Here is a 12,468-nt window from a genome sequence, read left to right on the forward strand (position 1 = left end):
CAGATAGCGGTGCAGATATTTCCATGTTCATCCAGATGGCTGTGTAGTTATATCCATGTTCATACAGACGGCGGTTAACATATTTCCATGTTCATACAGATAGCGGTGTAGATATTTCCATGTTCATACAGATAGCGGTGTAGATATTTCCATGTTCATACAGATAGCGGTGTATGTATTTCCATGTTCATACAGCTAGCGGTGTAGATATTTCCATGTTCATCCAGATGGCTGTGCAGATATATCCATGTTCATACAGATAGCGGTGTAGATTTTTCCATGTTCATCCAGATGGCTGTGTAGCTATTTCCATGTTCATACAGATAGTGGTGTAGATATTTCCATGTTCATACAGATAGCGGTGTAGATATTTCCATGTTCATACAGATAGCCGTGTAGTTATTGCCATGTTCATACCGATAGCGCTGCTGATACTTCCATGTTTATACAGGTAGCGGTGTACATATTTCCGTGTTTATACAGGTAGCGGTGTAGATATTTCCATGTTCATACAGATAGCGGTGTAGATATTTCCATGTTTATACAGATAGCGGTGTAGATATCTCCTTCTTAATACAGATGGCGGTGTAGATATTTATATGTTCATACAGATGGCAGTGCAGATATTTCCATGTTCATACGGATGGCAGTGAAGATATTTCCATGTTCATACAGATGGCAGTGTAGAAATTTCCATGTTAATACTGATAGCGGTGCTGATATTTCCATGTTTATACAGGTAGCGGTGTAGATATTTCCATGTTTATAGAGATAGCGGTGTAGTTATTTCCATGTGCAAAGAGATAGCTGTGTAGATATTTCCATGTATATGCAGATAGCTTTGTAGATATTTCCATTTTCATGCAGATAGCGGTGTAGATATTTCCATGTTCAAACAGGTAGCGGTGTAGGTATTTCCATGTTCATACAGATAGCGGTGAGGATATTTCCATGTTTTTACAGATAGCGGTGAAGATGTATTCATGTTTACACAGATAGCGGTGTAGATATTTTCATGTTCATACAGATAGCGGTGTAGATATTTCCATGTTCATCCAGACGGCTGTGTAGACATATCCATGTTCATACAGATGGCGGTGAAGATATTTCCATGTTCATACAGATGGCTGTGTAGATATATCCATGTTCATACAGATGGCGGTGAAGATTTTTCCATGTTCATACAGATGGCGGTGTAGATATTTCCATGTTCATACAGATAGCGGGGCTGATATTTCCGTGTTTATACAGGTAGCAGTGTAGATATTTCCATGTTTATACAGATAGCGGTGTAGATATTTCCATGTTTATACACATAGCGGTGTAGATATTTCCATGTTTATACAGATAGCGGTGTAGATATCTCCTTCTTAATACAGATGGCGGTGTAGATATTTATATGTTCATACAGATGGCGGTGCAGATATTTCCATGTTCATAAAGATGGCGGTGAAGATATTTCCATGTTCATACAGATGGCGGTGTAGATACTTCCATGTTCATACTGATAGCGGTGCTGATATTTCCATGTTTATACAGGTAGCGGTGTAGATATTTCCATGTTTATACAGATAGCGGTGTAGGTATTTCCATGTTTATACACATAGCGGTGTAGATATTTCAATGTTTATACAGATAGCGGTGTAGATATCTCCATCTTAATACAGATGGCGGTGTAGATATTTATATGTTCATTCAGATGGCGGTGCAGATATTTCCATGTTCATACAGATGGCGGTGTAGATATTTCCATGTTCATACAGATAGCGGTGTAGTTATTTCCATGTGTAAAGAGATAGCTGTGTAGATATTTCCATGTATATACAGATTGCTTTGTAGACATTTCCATTTTCATGCAGATAGCGGTGTATATATTACCCTGTTCAAACTGTTAGAGGTGCAGATATTTCCATGTTCATAAAGACAGCAGTGTAGATAATTCCATGTTTATACAGATAGCGGTGAAGATGTATGCACGTTTACACAGATAGCGGTGTATATATTTCCATGTTCATCCAGATGGCTGTGTAGATATATCCATGTTCATACAGATAGCGGTGTAGATATTTCCATGTTCATACAGATAGCGGTGCAGATATTTCCATGTTCATCCAGATGGCTGTGTAGATATATCCGTGTTCATACAGATGGCGGTGAAGATATTTCCATGTTCACACAGATAGCGGTGTAGATATTTCCATGTTCATACAGATAGCGGTGTAGATATTTCCATGTTCATACTGAGAGCGGTGTATGTATTTCGATGTTCATACAGATAGCAGTGTAGATATTTCCATGTTCATCCAGATGGCTGTGTAGATATATCCATGTTCATACAGATAGCGGTGTAGATATTTCCATGTTCATCCAGATGGCTGTGTAGCTATTTCCATGTTCATACAGATAGTGGTGTAGATATTTCCATGTTCATACAGATAGCGGTGTAGATATTTCCATGTTCAAACAGATAGCGGTGTAGATATTTCCATGTTCATACAGATAGCGGTGAAGATATTTCCATGTTTATACAGATAGCGGTGAAGCTGTATGCATTTTTACGCAGATAGCGGTGTAGATATTTCCATGTTCATCCAGACGGCTGTGTAGACATATCCATGTTCATACAGATGGCGGTGAAGATATTTCCATGCTTATACAGAAGCTGTGTAGATATAACCATGTTGATACAGATGGCGGTGAAGATTTTTCCATGTTCATACAGATGGCGGTTTAGATATTTCCATGTTCATACAGATAGCGGTGCTGATATTTACATGTTTATACAGGTAGCAGTGTCGATATTTCCATGTTTATACAGATAGTGGTGTAGATATTTCCATGTTTATACACATAGCGGTGTAGATATTTCCATGTTTATACAGATAGCGGTGTAGATATCTCCTTCTTAATACAGATGGCGGTTTAGATATTTATATGTTCATACAGATCGCGGTGCAGATATTTCCATGTTCATACAGATGGTGGTGTAGATATTTCCATGTTTATAGAGATAGCGGTGTAGTTATTTCCATGTGCAAAGAGATAGCTGTGTAGATATTTCCATGTATATGCAGATAGCTGTGTAGATATTTCCATTTTCATGCAGATAGCGGTGTAGATATTTCCATGTTCAAACAGATAGCGGTGTAGATATTTCCATGTTCACACAGATATCGGTGTGTATATTTCCATGTTTATACAGATAGCGGTGAAGATGTATGCATGTTTACACAGATAGCGGTGTAGATATATCCATGTTCATACAGATAGCGGTGTAGATATTTCCATGTTCATCCAGACGGCTGTGTAGACATATCCATGTTCATACAGATGGCGGTGAAGATATTTCCTTGTTCATACAGATGGCTGTGTAGATATATCTAGGTTCATAGAGATGGCGGTGAAGATTTTTCCATGTTCATACAGAAGCGGTGTAGATATTTCCATGTTCATACAGATAGCGGTGCTGATATATCCATTTTTATACAGGTAGCAGTGTAGATATTTCCATGTTTATACAGACAGCGGTGTAGATATTTCCATGTTTATACACATAGCGGTGTAGGTATTTCCATGTTCATACAGATAGCGGTGCTGATATTTCCATGTTTATACAGGTAGCAGTGTAGATATTTCCATGTTTATACAGATAGTAGTGTAGATATTTCCATGTTTATACACATTGCGGTGTAGATATTTCCATGTTTATACAGATAGCGTGTAGATATCTCCATCTTAATACAGATGGCGGTGCAGATATTTCCATGTTCATACAGATGGCGGTGAAGATATTTTCATGTTCATACAGATGGCGGTGTAGATATTTCCATGTTCATACAGATGGCGGTGCTGATATTTCCATGTTTATACAGGTAGCGGTGTAGATATTTCCATGTTTATACAGGTAGCGGTGTAGATATTTCCATGTTTATACACATAGCGGTGTAGATATTTCCATGTTTATACAGATAGCGGTGTAGATATCTCCATCTTAATACAGATGGCGGTGTAGATATTTATATGTTCATTCAGATGGCGGTGGAGATATTTCCATGTTCATACAGATGGCGGTGTAGATATTTCCATGTTCATACATATAGCGGTGTAGTTATTTCCATGTGTAAAGAGATAGCTGTGTAGATATTTCCATGTATATGCAGATAGCTGTGTAGACATTTCCATTTTCATTTAGATAGCGGTGTATATATTTCCCTGTTCAAACAGTTAGCGGGGTAGATATTTCCATGTTCATAAAGATAGCAGTGTAGATATTTCCATGTTTATACAGAAAGCGGTGAAGATGTATGCATGTTTACACAGATAGCGGTGTAGATATTTCCATGTTCATCCAGATGGCTCTGTAGATATATCCATGTTCATACAGATAGCGGTGTAGATATTTCCATGTTCATACAGATATCGGTGCAGATATTTCCATGTTCATCCAGATGGCTGTGTAGATATATCCATGTTCATACAGATGGCAGTGGAGATATATCCATGTTCATACAGATAGCGGTGTAGATATTTCCATGTTCATACAGATAGCGGTGTAGTTATTTCCATGTTCATACAGATAGCGGTGTATGTATTTCCATGTTCATACAGATAGCGGTGTAGATATTTCCATGTTCATCCAGATGGCTGTGTAGATATATCTATGTTCATACAGATAGCGGTGTAGATATTTCCATGTTCATCCAGATGGCTGTGTAGCTATTTCCATGTTCATACAGATAGTGGTGTAGATATTTCCATGTTCATACAGATAGCGGTGTAGATATTTCCATGTTCATACAGATAGCCGTGTAGATATTGCCATGTTCATCCCGATAGCGGTGCTGATACTTCCATGTTTATACAGGTAGCGGTGTACAGATTTCCGTGTTTATACAGGTAGTGGTGTAGATATTTCCATGTTCATACAGATAGCGGTGTAGATATTTCCATGTTTATACAGATAGCGGTGTAGATATCTCATTCTTAATACAGATTTCGGTGTAGATATTTATATGTTCATACAGATGGCGGTGCAGATATTTCCATGTTCATACAGATAGCAGTGTAGATATTTCCATGTTTATACAGATAGCGGTGTAGATATCTCATTCTTAATACAGATGGCGGTGTAGATATTTATATGTTCATCCAGACGGCTGTGTAGACATATCCATGTTCACACAGATGGCGGTGAAGATATTTCCATGTTCATACAGATGGCTGTGTAGATATATCCATGTTCATACAGATGGCGGTGAAGATTTTTCCATGTTCATACAGATGGCGGTGTTGATATATCCATGTTCATACAGATAGCGGTGCTGATATTTCCATGTTTATACAGGTAGCGGTGTAGATATTTCCATGGTTATACAGATAGCAGTGTAGATATTTCCATGTTTATACACATAGCGGTGTAGATATATCCATGTTTATACAGATAGCGGTGTAGATATTTCCATGTTCATGCAGATAGTGGTGTAGATATCTCCATCTTAATACAGATGGCGGTGTAGATATTTAAATGTTCATACAGATGGCGGTGCAGATATTTCCATGTTCATACAGATGGCGGTGTAGATATTTCCATTTTCATACAGATAGCGGTGTAGTTATTTCCATGTGTAAAGAGATAGCTGTGTAGATATATCCATGTATAAGCAGATAGCTGTGTAGATATTTCCGTTTTCATGCAGATAGCGGTGTATGTATTTCCCTGTTCAAACAGTTAGCGGTGTAGATATTTCCATGTACATAAAGATAGCGGTGTAGATATTAACATGTTCATCCACATGGCTGTGTAGACATATCCATGTTCATACAGATGGCGGTGGAGGTATTTCCATGTTCATACAGATAGCGGTGTAGATATTTCCTTGTTCATACAGAAAGCGGTGTAGATATTTCCATGTTAATACAGATAGCGGTGTATGTATTTCCATGTTCATACAGATAGCGGTGTAGATATTTCCATGTTCATCCTGATGGCTGTGTAGATATTTCCATGTTCATACAGATAGCGGTGTAGATATTTCCATGTTCATACAGATAGCGGTGTAGATATTTCCTTCTTCATAAAGATAGCGGTGTAGATATTTCCATGTTAATACAGATAGCGGTGTATGTATTTCCATGTTCATACAGATAGCGGTGTAGATATTTCCATGTTCATCCTGATGGCTGTGTATATATTTCCATGTTCATACAGATAGCGGTGTAGATATTTCCATGTTCATACAGATAGCGGTGTAGATATTTCCATGTTCATCCAGACGGCTGTGTAGACATATCCATGTTCATACAGATGGAGGTGAAGATATTTCCATGTTCATACAGATGGCTATGTAGATATATCCATGTTCAAACAGATGGCGGTGAAGATTTTTCCATGTTCATACAGACTCCGGTGTAGATATTTCCATGTTCATACTGATAGCGGTGCTGATATTTCCATGTTTATACAGGTAGCAGTGTAGATATTTCCATGTTTATACTGATAGCGGTGTAGATATTTCCATGTTTATACACATATTGGTATAGATATTTCCATTTTTATACAGATAGCGGTGTAGATATCTCCATCTTAATACGGATGGCAGTGTAGATATTTATATGTTCATACAGATGGCGGTGCAGATATTTCCATATTCATACAGATGGCGGTGTAGATACTTCCATGTTCATACTGATAGCGGTGCTGTTATTTCCATGTTTATACAGGTAGCGGTGTAGATATTTCCATGTTTATACAGATAGCAGTGTAGATATTTCCATGTTTATACACATTGCTGTGTAGATATTTCCATGTTTATACAGATAGCGGTGTAGTTATCTCCATCTTAATAAAGATGGCGGTGTAGATATTTATATGTTCATTCAGATGGCGGTGCATATATTTCCATGTTCATACAGATGGCGGTGTAGATATTTCCATGTTCATACAGATAGCGGTGTAGTTATTTCCATGTGTAAAGAGATAGCTGTGTAGATATTTCCATGTATATGCAGATAGCTGTGTAGACATTTCCATTTTCATGCAGATAGCGGTGTATATATTTCCCTGTTCAAACAGTTAGCGGTGTAGATATTTCCATGTTCATAAAGATTGCAGTGTAGATATTTCCATGTTTATACAGATAGCGGTGAAGATGTATGCATGTTTACACAGATAGCGGTGTAGATATTTCCATGTTCATCCAGATGGCTGTGTAGATATATCCATGTTCATACAGATAGCGGTGCAGATATTTCCATGTTCATACAGATGGCTGTGTAGATATATCCATGTTCATACAGACAGCGGTGTAGATATTTCCATGTTCATACAGATAGCCGTGTAGATATTGCCATGTTCATACCGATAGCGCTGCTGATACTTCCATGTTTATACAGGTAGCGGTGTACATATTTCCGTGTTTATACAGGTAGCGGTGTAGATATTTCCATGTTCATACAGATAGCGGTGTAGATATTTCCATGTTTATACAGATAGCGGTGTAGATATCTCCTTCTTAATACAGATGGCGGTGTAGATATTTATATGTTCATACAGATGGCAGTGCAGATATTTCCATGTTCATACAGATGGTGGTGTAGATATTTCCATGTTTATAGAGATAGCGGTGTAGTTATTTCCATGTGCAAAGAGATAGCTGTGTAGATATTTCCATGTATATGCAGATAGCTTTGTAGATATTTCCATTTTCATGCAGATAGCGGTGTAGATATTTCCATGTTCAAACAGATAGCGGTGTAGATATTTCCATGTTCATACAGATAGCGGTGTGGATATTTCCAAGTTTTTACAGATAGCGGTGAAGATGTGTGCATGTTTACACAGATAGCATTGTAGATATTTTCATGTTCATACAGACAGCGGTGTAGATATTTCCATGTTCATCCAGACGGCTGTGTAGACATATCCATGTTCATACAGATGGCGGTGAAGATATTTCCATGTTCATACAGATGGCGGTGTAGATATAACCAAGTTCATACAGATGGCGGTGAAGATTTTTCCATGTTCATACAGATGGTGGTGTAGATATTTCCATGTTCATACAGATAGCGGGGCTGATATTTCCATGTTTATACAGGTAGCAGTGTAGATATTTCCATGTTTATACAGATAGCGGTGTAGATATTTCCATGTTTATACACATAGCGGTGTAGATATTTCCATGTTTATACAGATAGCGGTGTAGATATCTCCATCTTAATACAGATGGCGGTGTAGATATTTATATGTTCATACAGATGGCGGTGCAGATATTTCCATGTTAATACAGATGGCTGTGTAGATATTTCCATGTTCATCCAGATGGCTGTGTAGCTATTTCCATGTTCATACAGATAGTGGTGTAGATATTTCCATGTTCATACAGACAGCGGTGTAGATATTTCCATGTTCATACAGATAGCCGTGTAGATATTGCCATGTTCATACCGATAGCGCTGCTGATACTTCCATGTTTATACAGGTAGCGGTGTACATATTTCCGTGTTTATACAGGTAGCGGTGTAGATATTTCCATGTTCATACAGATAGCGTTGTAGATATTTCCATGTTTATACAGATAGCGGTGTAGATATCTCCTTCTTAATACAGATGGCGGTGTAGATATTTATATGTTCATACAGATGGCAGTGCAGATATTTCCATGTTCATACAGATGGTGGTGTAGATATTTCCATGTTTATAGAGATAGCGGTGTAGTTATTTCCATGTGCAAAGAGATGGCTGTGTAGATATTTACATGTATATGCAGATAGCTTTGTAGATATTTCCATTTTCATGCAGATAGCGGTGTAGATATTTCCATGTTCAAACAGATAGCGGTGTAGATATTTCCATGTTCATACAGATAGCGGTGTGGATATTTCCATGTTTTTACAGATAGCGGTGAAGATGTATGCATGTTTACACAGATAGCATTGTAGATATTTTCATGTTCATACAGACAGCGGTGTAGATATTTCCATGTTCATCCAGACGGCTGTGTAGACATATCCATGTTCATACAGATGGCGGTGAAGATATTTCCATGTTCATACAGATGGCTGTGTATATAACCATGTTCATACAGATGGCGGTGAAGATTTTTCCATGTTCATACAGATGGCGGTGTAGATATTTACATGTTCATACAGATAGCGGGGCTGATATTTCCATGTTTATACAGGTAGCAGTGTAGATATTTCCATATTTATAGAGATAGCGGTGTAGATATTTCCATGTTTATACACATAGCGGTGTAGATATTTCCATGTTTATACAGATAGCGGTGTAGATATCTCCATCTTAATACAGATGGCGGTGTAGATATTTATATGTTCATACAGATGGCGGGGCAGATATTTCCATGTTAATACAGATGGCTGTGTAGATATATCCATGTTCATACAGATGGCGGTGTAGTTTTTTCCATGTTCATACAGATGGCGGTGCAGATATTTCCATGTTCATACAGATGGCGGTGTAGATATTTCCATTTTCATACAGATAGCAGTGTAGTTATTTCCATGTGTAAAGAGATAGCTGTGTAGATATTTCCAAGTATAAGCAGATAGCTGTGTAGATATTTCCGTTTTCATGCAGATAGCGGTGTATGTATTTCCCTGTTCAAACAGTTAGCGGTGTAGATATTTCCATGTACATAAAGATAGCGGTGTAGATATTTCCATGTTCATCCACATGGCTGTGTAGATATATCCATGTTCATACAGATGGCGGTGAAGATATTTCCATGTTCATACAGATAGCGGTGTAGATATTTCCATGTTCATACAGATAGCGGTGTAGATATTTCCATGTTCATACAGACAGCGGTGTATGTATTTCCATGTTCATACAGATAGCGGTGTAGATATTTCCATGTTCATCCTGATGGCTGTGTAGATATTTCCATGTTCATACAGATAGCGGTGTAGATATTTCCATGTTCATACAGATAGCGGTGTAGATATTTCCATGTTCATCCAAATGGCTGTGTAGATATATCCATGTTCATACAGATGGCGGTGAAGATATTTCCATGTTCATACAGATGGCGTTGTAGATATTTCCATGTTCATACAGATAGCTGTGTAGATATTGCCATGTTCATACCGATAGCGGTGCTGATACTTCCATGTTTATACAGGTAGCGGTGTACATATTTCCGTGTTTATACAGGTAGCGGTGTAGATATTTCCATGTTCATACAGATAGCGGTGTAGATATTTCCATGTTTATACAGATAGCGGTGTAGATATCTCCTTCTTAATACAGATGGCGGTGTAGATATTTATATGTTCATACAGATGGCGGTGCAGATATTTCCATGTTCATACAGATGGTGGTGTAGATATTTCCATGTTTATAGAGGTAGCGGTGTAGTTATTTCCATGTGCAAAGAGATAGCTGTGCAGATATTTCCATGTATATGCAGATAGCTGTGTAGATTTTCCATTTTCATGCAGATAGCGGTGTAGATATTTCCATGTTCTAACAGATAGCGGTGTAGATATTTCCATATTCATACAGATAGCGGTGTGGATATTTCCATGTTTATACAGATAGCGGTGAAGATGTATGCATGTTTACACAGATAGCGGTGTAGATATTTCCATGTTCTTACAGATAGCGGTGTAGATATTTCCATGTTCATCCAGACGGCTGTGTAGACATATCCATGTTCATACAGATGGCGGTGAAGATATTTCCATGTTCATACAGATGGCTGTGTAGATATATCCATGTTCATACAGATGGCGGTGAAGATTTTTCCATGTTCATACAGATTCCGGTGTAGATATTTCCATGTTCATACAGATAGCGGTGCTGATATTTCCATGTTTATACAGGTAGCAGTGTAGATATTTCCATGTTTATACAGATAGCGGTGTAGATATTTCCATGTTTATACACATAGTGGTATAGATATTTCCATTTTTATACAGATAGCGGTGTAGATATCTCCATCTTAATACAGATGGCGGTGTAGATATTTATATGTTCATACAGATGGCGGTGCAGATATTTCCATGTTCGTACAGATGGCTGTGTAGATATATCCATGTTCATACAGATGGCGGTGAAGATTTTTCCATGTTCATACAGATGGCGGTGCAGATATTTCCATGTTCATACAGATGGCGGTGTAGATATTTCCATGTTCATAAAGATAGCGGTGTAGATATTTCCATGTTCATCCACATGGCTGTGTAGATATATCCATGTTCATAGAGATGGCGGTGAAGATATTTCCATGTTCATACAGATAGCGGTGTAGATATTTCCATGTTCATACAGATAGCGGTGTAGATATTTCCATGTTCATACATATAGCGGTGTATGTATTTCCATGTTCATACAGATAGCGGTGTAGATATTTCCATGTTCATCCTGATGGCTGTGTAGATCTTTCCATGTTCATACAGATAGCGGTGTAGATATTTCCATGTTCATACAGATAGCGGTGTAGATATTTCCATGTTCATCCAGATGGCTGTGTAGATATATCCATGTTCATACATATGGCGGTGAAGATATTTCCATGTTCATACAGATGGCGTTGTAGATATTTCCATGTTCATACAGATAGCTGTGTAGATATTGCCATGTTCATACCGATAGCGGTGCTGATACTTCCATGTTTATACAGGTAGCGGTGTAGATATTTCCATGTTCATACAGATAGCAGTGTAGATATTTCCATGTTTATACAGATAGCGGTGTAGATATCTCCTTCTTAATACAGATGGCGGTGTAGATATTTATATGTTCATACAGATGGCGGTGCAGATATTTCCATGTTCATACAGATGGTGGTGTAGATATTTCCATGTTTATAGAGGTAGCGGTGTAGTTATTTCCATGTGCAAAGAGATAGCTGTGTAGATATTTCCATGTATATGCAGATAGCTGTGTAGATATTTCGATTTTCATGCAGATAGCGGTGTAGATATTTCCATGTTCAAACAGATAGCGGTGTAGATATTTCCATATTCATACAGATAGCGGTGCTGATATTTCCATGTTTATACAGGTAGCAGTGTAGATATTTCCATGTTTATACAGATAGCGGTGTAGATATTTCCATGTTTATACACATAGTGGTATAGATATTTCCATTTTTATACAGATAGCGGTGTAGATATCTCCATCTTAATACAGATGGCGGTGTAGATATTTATATGTTCATGCAGATGGCGGTGCAGATATTTCCATGTTCATACAGATGGCGGTGAAGATATTTCCATGTTCATAAGGATGGCGGTGTAGATACTTCCATGTTAATACTGATAGCGGTGCTGATATTTCCATGTTTATACAGATAGCGGTGTAGATATTTCCATGTTTATACACATAGCGGTGTAGATATTTCCATGTTTATACAGATAGCGGTGTAGATATCTCCATCTTAATACAGATGGCGGTGTAGATATTTATATGTTCATTCAGATGGCGGTGCATATATTTCCATG

Source organism: Gorilla gorilla, chromosome 7 (assembly GCF_029281585.2).
Source record: "Gorilla gorilla gorilla isolate KB3781 chromosome 7, NHGRI_mGorGor1-v2.1_pri, whole genome shotgun sequence".
NCBI lineage: Eukaryota > Metazoa > Chordata > Mammalia > Primates > Hominidae > Gorilla > Gorilla gorilla.